This window comes from Bufo gargarizans, chromosome 3, assembly GCF_014858855.1.
Source record: "Bufo gargarizans isolate SCDJY-AF-19 chromosome 3, ASM1485885v1, whole genome shotgun sequence".
NCBI classification, from domain to species: Eukaryota; Metazoa; Chordata; class Amphibia; order Anura; family Bufonidae; genus Bufo; species Bufo gargarizans.
The window spans coordinates 384,308,527-384,321,425 of NC_058082.1; the positions used below are offsets into that span (position 1 = coordinate 384,308,527).

The 12,899-nt window shown below is 40.8% G+C and overlaps 1 protein-coding gene across 5 annotated transcripts in view; it reads right to left on the minus strand.

Annotated features, from left to right (window-relative positions):
• ANKS1A (ankyrin repeat and sterile alpha motif domain containing 1A) overlaps positions 1 to 12,899 on the minus strand; it is a 731,235-nt gene that overhangs the window by 544,404 nt on the left and 173,932 nt on the right. The gene's annotated exons all lie outside the window — the stretch shown is intronic.

The following is a 12,899-nucleotide window of genomic DNA, read 5'->3' on the forward strand; positions in this document are numbered from 1 at the left end:
AGGATATTTAGCACAGATAATAAAAAAAAAATATAAAAAAAAAGGTTTATTGATGGTTAATAAATTCACACAGAGGAGTAAGAAAGAGGTGACTGAAATTGAAATAGAGGTTGGTAAAAACAAAACAAGACAGGACATCAGACAGGTTAAAAACAGGGATAAGCAAAATAAACAATTTGTGTATGTTTCCAAATATGATTGACATTCTAAACTAATAAAAAAGGTAATTTGGAAATATTGGGAAATACTTACACATAATCAAAAATTTGGGAGAATGTTTGTTGATAATGATGGAAAATGGAAAGAAAGTTTCCTTGCAACACTCCAGGACCTGCCACCTGAGATCTCATAAATGACCCCATTTTAGAAACTACACACCTCAAGGTATTCAAAACTAATTATACAAACTATGTTAACCCTTTAGGTATTCCACAAGATAAAGAAAAATTGAGATTCAATTTCAAAATTTTACTTTTTTGGCAGATTTTCCATTTTAATCCATTTTTTTTCTGTAACACATCAAGGGCTACCAGCCAAGCAAAGATCAATATCAATTACACAGATTCTGAAGTTTACAGAAACACCCTACATGTGGTGGTAAACTGATGTAAGAGCACCGTATGATTTTTGGAAGGCAAGTTTTGCTGGACTGGTTTTTAGACACCATGTCCCATTTGAAGCCCGCCTGATGCACCCTAGACCCCATTTTGGAAACTATGAGAAAAGGTGATAGTTTTATTCATATTATTTTGGGGGTACATATGATTTTTGTGAGGCAAGGTAACCAAAAAATGGCTGCTCTAGCACAGCTTTTACTTTTTTACATGTTCATCTGACAGGTTAGATCATGTGCTATTTTTATAGAACAGGTTGTTACGGATCCGACTATATCAAATATGTCTCCTTTTTATGTTTGTTTCAGTTTTACATAATTAAGCATTTTTGAAAACGCCATATTTTTTTATTTTTCTGCCGATCGTCTTGTGCAGTATGTTTTTTTGAAATATAGTTTATTGAAAATCAAAGGTTCATAAAGAAAACATATCTCTTTCATATTGACAAGCTTACAATCATCAATGTCATATGCTATATAACTGGATAAAACAACTAAAATCTAAAACCAAATACCAGTGCCTCATTTTCTAATTCTGAAAACTCTTCTCCTCTCCTCTTCCATCTCCTATGAGACTGTCTGTAACTTTAGTGTGTATAGATAGTTATTTTTGTCATTGGTCTCAAACTTCCATATCAGAGAGCTATCATCCTTCTGTCTGTGGTGTGTTTATACTGTATGGTCACCATCTGTTCCCTATATGTCTTTATACCATGGGGAACTTTAGCATCTCAGCAACCCCAATGCTCCTCTCTGCTTCTCCATGATATACCACCAGGAGACAAATGGAGACACAATGGCCCGATTTCCTCACCTAAACACAGCATGATTCCAGGAACCTACACCATTTGTTAAAGAAACGTCTAGATGTATGCTCTTTGTGATGCTTAGCATCCCAGTGCTCTAAATGCAACAGTTTTTTGAGACCCTCTATTACCTGGTCACAAGTGCGTACTGAAGGCTGTAGCAAATTGAACAGTATGCGCCTCTTGGTTATCATGATAATACCATGAGATAAAGATGGTAGATGTGCCACCAGTTTCGCCAAAGCCCTCGCCCCTGAATAATATAAAACAATGCTTCAATAGGGCCAATAGAGCCTTGGTAGTCACAGAAAGACTTGATTAGTTTGCCAACCTGTTCCCACAAGGACTTCAGGCGAGGGCAAGACCACAAGCCGTGGTATAAATCAGATTGTGATTCTTTGCATTTCGGGAAGACAGTGATCCTAACGGTGGTTTTATTGGTGCCATATTTTTTGATCATTCAATATTACACTTTATGAGGCAAGGTGACAAAAAAAATAAAGTGTTACAGATGTGGCAATACCTAATATGTACTGCAGAGATGATCGGGGCCTGTGAAGCCCCAGCACCTTAGCAGATACCTGGCCCCCGACACACACACATGATCGCTAGAACAGTAGCGAGAAGCAGCACCACCGCTTACTGATTTGTACATACATGTGTATAGAGTGATGGAGAAAGCGGGGACAGGATAATTAACACCCTTGATAAGATAAATCTAGATCATCTGGACACTTCTAGTCAAGAAGCAGTCCAGAAGTAATTAATTCTGCATTTATTAAACAAAAAATGTCATTGCAACGCCATTGCAATTATGTTAGCAGCCTTTAACCCCTTAGACCCCTTTCATATGGGCAAGAATTCCATGTGGGTGCAACGTGCGAGTAGAACGCATTGCACCCGCACTGAATCCAGACCCATTCACTTCAATGGGGCTGTTCAGATGAGTGGTGATTTTCACGCATCACTTGTGCATTGCGTGAAAGTCGCAGCATGTTCTATATACTGCGATTTTCACGCAACACAGGCCCCATAGAAATGAATGGGTCTGCATGAAAATCGCAAGCATCCGCAAGCAAGTGCGGATGCGGTGCGATTTTCATGCATAGTTGCTAGGAGATGATGTAAGTACATCGATAAAAGTCAATTTACTGTAGTATTTTCCCTTATAACATGGTTATAAGGGAAAATAATATCATTCTTAACCCCTTAAGGACTCAGCCCTATTTCACCTTAACCCTTTCATGACCAAGGGTCATTGATGCCCCAGTGTCCAGGTCAAAATTTACAAATCTGACATGTGTCACTTTATGTGGTAATAGCTTTGGAACACTTTTACTTATCCACGCCATTCTGAGATTGTTTTCTCGTGACACATTGTACTTCATGATAGTCATATATTTGAGTCAATATATTTCACCTTTATTTATGAAAAAATCCCAAATTTACCAAAAATTAGGAAAAATTCTCAATTTTCCAAATTTCCATTTCTCTGCGTCTAAAACAGAAAGTGATACCTAATAAAATATTTATTACTTAACATTCCCCATATGTCTACTTTATGTTGGCATCATTTTGGAAATGTAATTTTATTTTTTTAGGGCGTTAGAAGGCTTAGAAGTTTAGAAGCAATTCTTACAATTTTTAAGAAAATTTCCAAAACCCACTTTTTAAGGACCAGTTCAGGTCTGAAGTCCCTTTGTGGGGCTTACATAGTGGAAACCCCCATAAATGACCCCATTATAGAAACTACACCCCTCAAGTTACTCAAAACTGATTTTACAAACTTTGTTAACCCTTTAGGCGTTCCACAAGAATTAAAGGAAAATGGAGATGAAATTTAAAAATTTCACATTTTTGGCAGATTTTCCATTTTATATATTTTTTTTCTTTAACACATTGAGGGTTAACAGCCAAACAAAACTCAATATTTATTACCCTGATTCCGCGGTTTACAGAAACACCCCACATGTGGTCGTAAACTGCTGTAGGGGCACACGGCAGGGCGCAGAAGGAAAGGAATGCCATACGGTTTTTGGAAGGCAGATTGTGCTGGATTGGTTTTCTGAACGCCATATGTTTTTTATTTTTCTGCCGATCGTCTTGTGCAGGGGCTCGTTTTTTGCAGAAAGTGTTGAGGTTTTTATTGGTATCATTTTTGGGTACATAGGATTTTTTGATCATTCTTTATTACACTTTATGGGGCAAGGTGACCCAAAAATTGGCTGTTTTGGAATAGTTTTCATTTATTTATTTTCACAGCGTTCATCTGAGGAGTTAGGTCATGTGATAGTTTTATAGAGAAGATCGTTACGGACGTGGCAATACCTAATATGTATACTTTTTCTTATTTATTTAAGTTTTACACAATAATAGCATTTCTGAAACAAAAAAAATGATGTTTTAGTGTCTATATAGTCTGAGAGCCATAGCTTTTTTATTTTCTGGGCGATTGTCTTAAATAGGGTATCATTTTTTGCGGGACGAAGTGATGGTTTGATTGGTACTATTTTGGGGGTCATAAGCCTTTTTGATCGCTTGCTGTTGCACTTTTTGTGATGTAAGGTGACAAAAATAGCTTTTTTGGCACTGTTTTTTTTTAAATTAATTTTTATGGTGTTTATCGGACGGGGTCCATCACGTGATATATTTATAGAGACGGTCGTTACGGACGCGGTGACACCTAATATGTGTATTTTATTTTATTTTTTCATTTTTTTATAGGAAAAGGCAATGTCTTTTTTTTTATTTACATTTTTATTGATTTATTTTTACTTTTATTATTTTCACTTTTTTTTATCAGTTCCCTCTTGGATCTTGAAGATCCAGTGGGGCTGATAGTTGTACTATACTTTGCAATGCTCTTGCATTGCAAAGTATAATACTTCCAGACTGCCTGTAGGTGGCAGCACTGGACGCCTTTGCCATGGCAACTGGACGCTTTTGCAAAGCGTCCGGTTGCCATGGCAACCATCGGGTGCTGCAATCACAGCGCTGCAGCCCCGATGGTGGAGAGAGGGAGCCCCCTCCCTCTGTTAACCCGATGGATGCCGCAACCGCAGCATCTATCGGGTTACAGGAGAGTGTCAGCATAGAGCTGACACTCTCTGCTGATGGCGGCGGCTCAGGAATGGAGCCGCCGCCATCGCACACAGAATGGGGAATCGGGGGCAGCGCTGGGGGGGGCGTCCAGAAAATTAATGCAGGGGGCGGGGAAGGGGCGGACCGCATCAGGGCAGGAAGGACATCAGCGGCGCGCAGCAGGCACAGATCGGCGTGGCAGAGGTGGCACAGGTCAGCGGGGCACAGATGGGGGGGACCACAGAGGGGCACCAAAGGCTTGGAGGATCGGGGGGCACGAGGACACCTTACCGATTTCAGGCTCTGATCTGCAGAGCGCAGATCAGAGCCAGAAACCGGCATTTTAACGCTGCCGCGATCCGATTGGTTAGTCTGCACAGACTAACCAATCGGATCGATTGCCGGCAAGGGGCCACTCTGATTGGTCCCTTGCCGGCATTACTGCACTGTATGCTGTCCGTGACAGCATACAGGGCAGGGGCAGAAGCTTTAATCCAAGCGCTTTGCAGCGCTTGGATTAAAGAGCTGCCAGAACGTATATATACGTGGTAGCTGCACGGGGTATGTGCAGCTATCACGTATATATACAGATTGCAGACGTGAAAGGGTTAAGGACTTGGCCATTTTTTGCAAATCTGACCAGTGTCACTTTAAGTGCTGATAACGTTAAAACACTTAGGGTCCATTCACACGTCCGTTGTTTCTTTCCTGATCTGTTCCGTTTTTTGCGGAACAGATCTGGACCAGATCTGGACCCATTCATTTTCAATGGGTCCTGAAAAAAATCGGACAGCACAATGTTTGATTTTTTTTTCAGGACCCATTGAAAATGAATGGGTCTAGATCTGTTCCGCAAAAAACGGAACAGATCAGGAAAGAAACAACGGACGTGTGAATGGACCCTTAGACTTATCCAGGCCATTCTGAGACAGTTTTTTCATCACATATTGTACTTCATGACACTGGTAAAATGAAGTAAAAATAAATAAATGTTTTTGCATAATAAAATACCTAATTTAACAAAAATTTGCAAATTTCAAAGTTTCAGTTTCTCCACTTCTGTAATACATAGTAATACCCCCCAAAATTGTGATGACTTTACATTCCCCATATGTCTACTTCATGTTTGAATTATTTTGGGAATGATATTTTATTTTTTGGGGATGTTACAAGGCTTAGAAGTTTAGCAAATCTTGAAATTTTTCAAAAAACAATTTTTAGGAACCACTACAGGTCTGAAGTCACTTTGCGAGGCTTACATAATAGAAACTGCCCAAAAATGACCCCATTCTATGAACTACACCTCTCAAGGTATTCAAAACTGATTCAAAACCTTCAGGTGTTGCACAAGAGTAATTGGCAAATGGGGATCAAATTTGAGAATTTCATTTTTTTGCCTGATTTTCCATTTTAACCCATTTTTTCCCACTAACAAAGCAAGGGTTAACAGCCAAACAAGACTGTATCTTTATTGCCCTGACTCTGCCGTTTACAGAAACACCCCATATGTTGCCGTAAACTACTGTACGGCCACACAGCGGAGCGTAGAGTAAAAGGTGCGCCGTTTTGTTTTTGGAAGGCAGATTTTGCTGGACTGGTTTATTTACACCATGTCCCATTTGAAGCCCCCTAATGCACCCCTAGAGTAGAAACTCCATAAAAGTGACCCCATCTAAGAAACTACACCCCTCAAGGTATTCAAAACTCATTATTATTTATGGCCCTGATTCTGTAGTTTACAGAAACACCCCATATGTGGTCGTAAACTGCTGTACGGGCACACGGCAGGGCGCAGAAGGAAAGGAATGCCATACGGTATTTGGAAGGCAGATTTTGCTGGACAGTTTTTTTTGACACCATGACCCATTTGAAGCCCCCCTGATGCACCCCTAAAGTAGAAACTCCCAAAAAAGTGACCCCATTTTAGAAACTACAGGATAGGGTGGCAGTATTGTTGGTACTAGTTTAGGGTACATATGATTATTTTTTTTTGCTCTATATTACACTTTTTGTGCGGCAAGGTAACAAGAAATAGCTTTTTTGGCACGTTTATTTTTTTTGTTATTTACAACATTCATCTGACAGGTTAGATCATGTGGTGATTTTATAGAGCAGGTTGCCACGGACACGGCGTTACCTAATATGTATACAACTTTTTTTATTTATGTAAGTTTTATACAAGGACTTCATTTTTAAAACCAAAAAAATGTTTGTGTCTCCATAGTCTAAGAGCCAAAGTTTTTTCAGTTTTGGGCGATTATCTTAAGTAGGGTCTCATTTTTTGCAGAATAAGGTGACGGTTTGATTGGCACTTTTGCTATTACACTTTTTGTGACGCAAGATGACAAAAAATGGCTTTTTCTACACCGTTTTTATTTTTATTTTTTTACGGTGGTCACCAGAGGGGTTAGGTCATATGATATTTTTATAGAGCCGGTCGATACAGACGCGGTGATACCTAATATGTATACTTTATTTTTATTTATGTAAGTTTTACACATAAATAGTCTAAGAGCCATAGTTTTTTCAGTTTTTGGGCAATTATCTTGGGTAGGGTATGATTTTTGCGGGATGAGATGACGTTTGATTGGTACTATTTTGGCGTACATGCAACTTTTTTGATCACTTTTATTACCTTTTTTGGGAAGTAAGGTGGGCAAAATTTCAATTTTCTCATAGCTTTTATATTTTTATGGCGTTCACCGTGCGGGGAAAGTAACATGACCGTTTTATAGATCATGTCGTTACGGACACGGCGATGCCTAATATGTGTAGTGTATTTATTTTTTTATTCAGTGATTAATGTTTTTTTTTAATCTTAACTTTTTTTTTACATTTTTTTTTACCTAGACCAACTTGGTTCTTGAAGATCCAGTGGGTCGGATGTCTGTATAATACAGTACAGTACACTATATACGGTACTGTACTGTATTTTACTTACACTTGTCTGAACAGATCTATGCCTTTAGCACAGATCTGTTCAGCACCATGGACAGCAGGATGCCTGAGTAGGCGTCATGTTGCCATGGGAACCTTCCCCGTCTGATTAGTTGTGGCCACAACTTCGCAGACGGGGAAGGATAAGGAGGGGGGCTCCCTACCTCTGTGACCCCATGCTGTCTGGAGGCTGCAAAGGCACAGGAGCCCCCCGATGGGAGAGGGAGGGAGCTCCCTGACCCTGACGGTTAACCTTTTCCAAACCGTGGTCCGTATGGAATGTAGACCTCGCCAAGCGGTTGTAAGATTTCTGGATTATAATCATAAAGAGGAAATTCTGAGGGCCTTTTCTGCATGCAAATCTCCTGTTTCAAGTAAGAGGAAAGAGTGCTGTTTTTCACTGACTATTCTGCTGAGGTGACATGCAAAATAAGAGTTTAGTTCAGTATTTTGGGTCCTTTATGCAAAATGCAAATTCCAGCTCCTATACCCAGCAGTGCTACTTTTGGCCACACCACAAGGAGGCAATCATATCTTTAAGTCAGCAAGGGAAGCACAGTATTTTTTTTGCAAGAGCAAAGCTGGATACCGGCAAACAGCAAGGTACAGATGAAGTAGAAGCTTCAATCCAGAAAAAAAGACTATACACTTACTAAAATCCAGGAAAGCACCCGGCCCAGATGGACTAATGGGCAAATTTTATAAAGCAATAAAAGGCAAGGTGATTTATACCTTGGTATCTCTCTTTAATGGGGGGGTGGGATCTAAGGGACTGTCAGCGTCTGCAGCTATGTCCCATATTAAAATGCTATTAAAACCATACGTATGTTGCGCTTCTTCTGGTCTCCCATTTATAATGAGCCACAGGCTAGGATTTATACTAAACCCATCACCCCCTTTTCAGCTGTTCAAAGGAACAAGACAGGGGTGCCTGCTGCCGCCCCTTATGTTCAATTAAGCAATAGAACCCTTGTCACAGTATATTTCAACATCTTCGCTTTTCAAAGGAATCAAGGTAGGCAGCACTGAGATGAAAATCACTGTATTCGCTGATGACATTATGTTGTTTCTGACTAATCCACTAGATAGCATCCCCAAGATACTATGATCTTTAAATGTTATACTCCAGATATAAACTTAAAGGGAACCTGTCACCAGTTTTATGGTGTCCTAACTAAGGGCAACATAAATAAGTGAATGATTCTCTTAGCAAAATGCTGGGTCACTTTCTTTAATTGACCCAGTCAATCTGCCAACATTTTGTATTGAAAAGCTCTAGCTGATAATGATGAGTCCTAAATATTCATGAGCTCCTGACTCTCCCCTCCCACCTGCTTCTGAATGACAGTTTTTTTCCCATATGAATTAGCAGCAGGTGGGCAGGGGAGTGGCTATAGCTCTGAATTAAATATACGCTGGACTCAATGACATCACGCTGGACTCAAATCAGCTCATTAGCACGCGGCATGTGGCATCTTTGTGTGTATATTATGAGATAACCATCTGTCACACCAGTAAGTGAATACATCTAAGGTACTTTTTAGTAGTTAATGATTGTATATAATAATTAGTTAGATTATCATCAAATATCCACATGACAGGTTCCCTTTAATGACTCCAAATGTGAGCTTCTGGGTTTGGGGAGTGGAAAATCCCTTCAACACCCATTCTTGACAAAGACAGGTAAAACAGTAAATTGGGAAAGCCTACGATATTTAGGGATCAAAATTGGTCGCACACAATCTTCCTTATACACCCTTAATTACTTACCTATAATAAGCTGCATCAGATCTGACTTGCTAAAATGGCGCAACCATTAAATGTACTGGGGAGGTGTCATCTGATAAAAATGACCTGTTTTGCAAAACTATTATACCCCTATAAGACCATTCCCCTGTTGCTGAGGCACGCTGATGTTAATCTCCTAAACTCTAGTGTTCCTTCTTTTATTTTGTCAGGTAAAAAAAAAATAGATATAATAGCACTATTTAAACTCCTGATGTCCAAAGAAAAGGAAGGAGTAAACTTCCCTTGCATACGAAGTTACAATCTGGCATGCATTTTCTGCCACATCAGAGACTGGGCCAATGGTACGTCTCATTATTCCAACCTGAAAATGGAGAAACAGCTGTTTTCCCCATGGAACCTTTTTGCAATAATGCACTTGAGACTGCCAAACCATTTAAAGGCGTCACTAATAATTAGAGATACGGTAGTCACTTGGAAAGTGTTGTGCAAAGCATTTAAACTACCTTATCAATGCTCCAAAGGGGTCCAGATCATTTTCTTTGAAGATTGGCCCAGGAAGGGTATTAGCAATCTGAATGACCTCAAACATTTCACAGAGCAAAGGTGGTTAACAGATAATGAACTCAAGGAAAAGTATCAGCTTCAGGGATCACAACACTTTCAATAATGCCAGATTAAACATTTTTGCCATTTCAAATTTAGGAGCATTTTGGAGGAGGCTAGAAGTAATTCTTTTGATGAAGCTTTGACAGACCTGAAAAAACAATCTATATCTCAAATATATAGCATTCTAAAACACAAGTTAGTCTACTTTCACATTCACGTTTTGGCTTTTTGTTTGTGAGATCTGTTCAAGGCTCTCACAAGCGGTCCAAAACAGATCAGTTTGAATTCTAATGCATTCTGAATGGAAAAGGACCGTCTCAGAATGCATCAGTTTAGTCTCCATTCCGTTTTGGAGACAAACACCAAAACGCTGCTTGCAGTGCTGATAACTTTAACCACTTCAGCCCCACTAGGTGAAACCCCCTTCTCACACATTTGGGCCCCTAAATTGCCAGGGCAGTATAACTACGCCACAAGTGACCCCATTTTGGAAAGAAGACACCCCAAGGTATTCCGTGAGGGGCATGGCGAGTTCCTAGAATTTTTATTTTTTGTCGCAAGTTAGTGGAATATGAGACTTTGTAAGGAAAAAAGAAAAATCATTTTCCGCTAACTTGTGACAAAAAATAAAAAATTCTAGGAACTCGCCGTGCCCCTCACGGAATACCTTGGGGTGTCTTCTTTCCAAAATGGGGTCACTTGTGGGGCAGTTATACTGCCCTGGCAATTTAGGGGCCCAAATGTGTAAGAAGTACCTTGCAATCAAAATGTGTAAAAAATGGCCGGTGAAATCCGAAAGGTGCACTTTGGAATATGTGCCCCTTTGCCCACCTTGGCTGCAAAAAAGTGTCACACATGTGGTATCGCCGTACTCAGGAGAAGTTGGGCAATGTGTTTTGGGGTGTCATTTTACATATACCCATGCTGGGTGAGAGAAATATCTTGGCAAAAGACAACTTTTCCCATTTTTTTATACAAAGTTGGCATTTGACCAAGATATTTATCTCACCCAGCATGGGTATATGTAAAATGACACCCCAAAACACATTCCCCAACTTCTCCTGAGTACGGCGATACCACATGTGTGACACTTTTTTGCAGCCTAGATGCGCAAAGGGGCCCAAATTCCTTTTAGGAGGGCATTTTTAGACATTTGGATCCCAGACTTCTTCTCACACTTTCGGGCCCCTAAAAAGCCAGGGCAGTATAAATACCCCACATGTGACCCCACTTTGGAAAGAAGACACCCCAAGGTATTCAATGAGGGGCATGGCGAGTTCCTAGAATTTTTTTTTTTTTGCATAAGTTAGCGGATATTGATTTTTTTTAGTTTTTTTCTCACAAAGTCTCACTTTCCGTTAACTTAGGACAAAAATTTCAATCTTTCATGGACTCAATATGCCCCTCACGGAATACCTTGGGGTGTCTTCTTTCCGAAATGGGGTCACATGTGGGGTATTTATACTGCCTGGCTTTTTAGGGGCCCTAAAGCGTGAGAAGAAGTCTGGAATATAAATGTCTAAAAATGTTTACGCATTTGGATTCCGTGAGGGGTATGGTGAGTCCATGTGAGATTTTATTTTTTGACACAAGTTAGTGGAATATGAGACATGGTAAGAAAAAACAAAAACAAACAAAAAATTTCCGCTAACTTGTGCCAAAAAAAATGTCTGAATGGAGCCTTACCAGGGGGGAAGGGGTGATCAATGACAGGGGGGTGATCACCCATATAGACTCCCTGATCACCCCCCTGTCATTGATCACCCCCCCCCTGTAAGGCTCCATTCAGACATCCGCATGATTTTTTACGGATCCATGGATACATGTATCGGATCCACAACACGCATGCGGACGTCTGAATGGAGCCTTACAGGGGGGTTATCAATGACAGGGGGTAATCAGGGTGATCACCCCCCTGTCACTGATCACCCCCCCTGTAAGGCTCCATTCAGACATCCGCATGATTTTTTACGGATCCATGGATCGGATCCACAAAACGCATGCGGACGTCTGAATGGAGCCTTACAGGGGGGTTATCAATGACAGGGGAGTGATCAGGGAGTGTATATGGGTGATCACCCGCCTGTCATTGATCACCCCCTGTAAGGCTCCATTCAGACGTCCGCATGTGTTTTGCGGATCCGATCCATGTATCCATGGATCCGTAAAAATCATGCGGACGTCTGAATGGAGCCTTACAGGGGAGTGATCAATGACAGGGGGGTGATCAATGACAGGGGGTGATCAGGGAGTGTATATGGGTGATCACCCGCCTGTCATTGATCACCCCTCTGTAAGGCTCCATACAGACGTCCGTATGCTTTTTGCGGATCCGATCCATGTATCCGTGGATCCGTAAAAATCATACGGACGTCTGAACGGAGCCTGACAGGGGGGTGATCAACGACAGGGCGGTGATCAATGACAGGGGGGTGATCAGGGAGTTTATATGGGGTGATCATGGGTGATCAGGGGTTTATAAGGGGTTAATAAGTGAGGGGGGGGGGGGGTGTAGTGTAGTGTAGTGTGGTGTTTGGTGCGACTGTACTGACCTACCTGAGTCCTCTGGTGGTCGATCCTAACAAAAGGGACCACCAGAGGACCAGGTAGGAGGTATATTAGACGCTGTTATGAAAACAGCGTCTAATATACCTGTTAGGGGTTAAAAAATTCGGATCTACAGCCTGCCAGCGAACGATCGCCGCTGGCATGCTGGAGATCCACTCGCTTACCTTCCGTTCCTGTGAGCGCGCGCGCCTGTGTGCGCGCATTCACAGGAAATCTCGCGTCTCGCGAGATGACGCATATATGCGTGACTGTGCGCCAGCCTGCCACCTCCGGAACGCACATGTGCGTTAGGCGGTCCGGAGGTGGTTAAAAACGCTGACTTATCCAGGCCATTCTGAGACACTTTTTTCGTCACATATTGTACTTCATGACACTGGTAAAATGAAGTAAAAAAAATAATAATCATTTGTATTTATAAAAAAAAATACCAAATTTACCAAAAATTGGTAATTTTTATTTTCTTTTTTTAACATTTTCCAGTTATAATTTCTCCACTTCTATAATACATAGTAATGCCTGCAAAAATAGTTATTACTTTA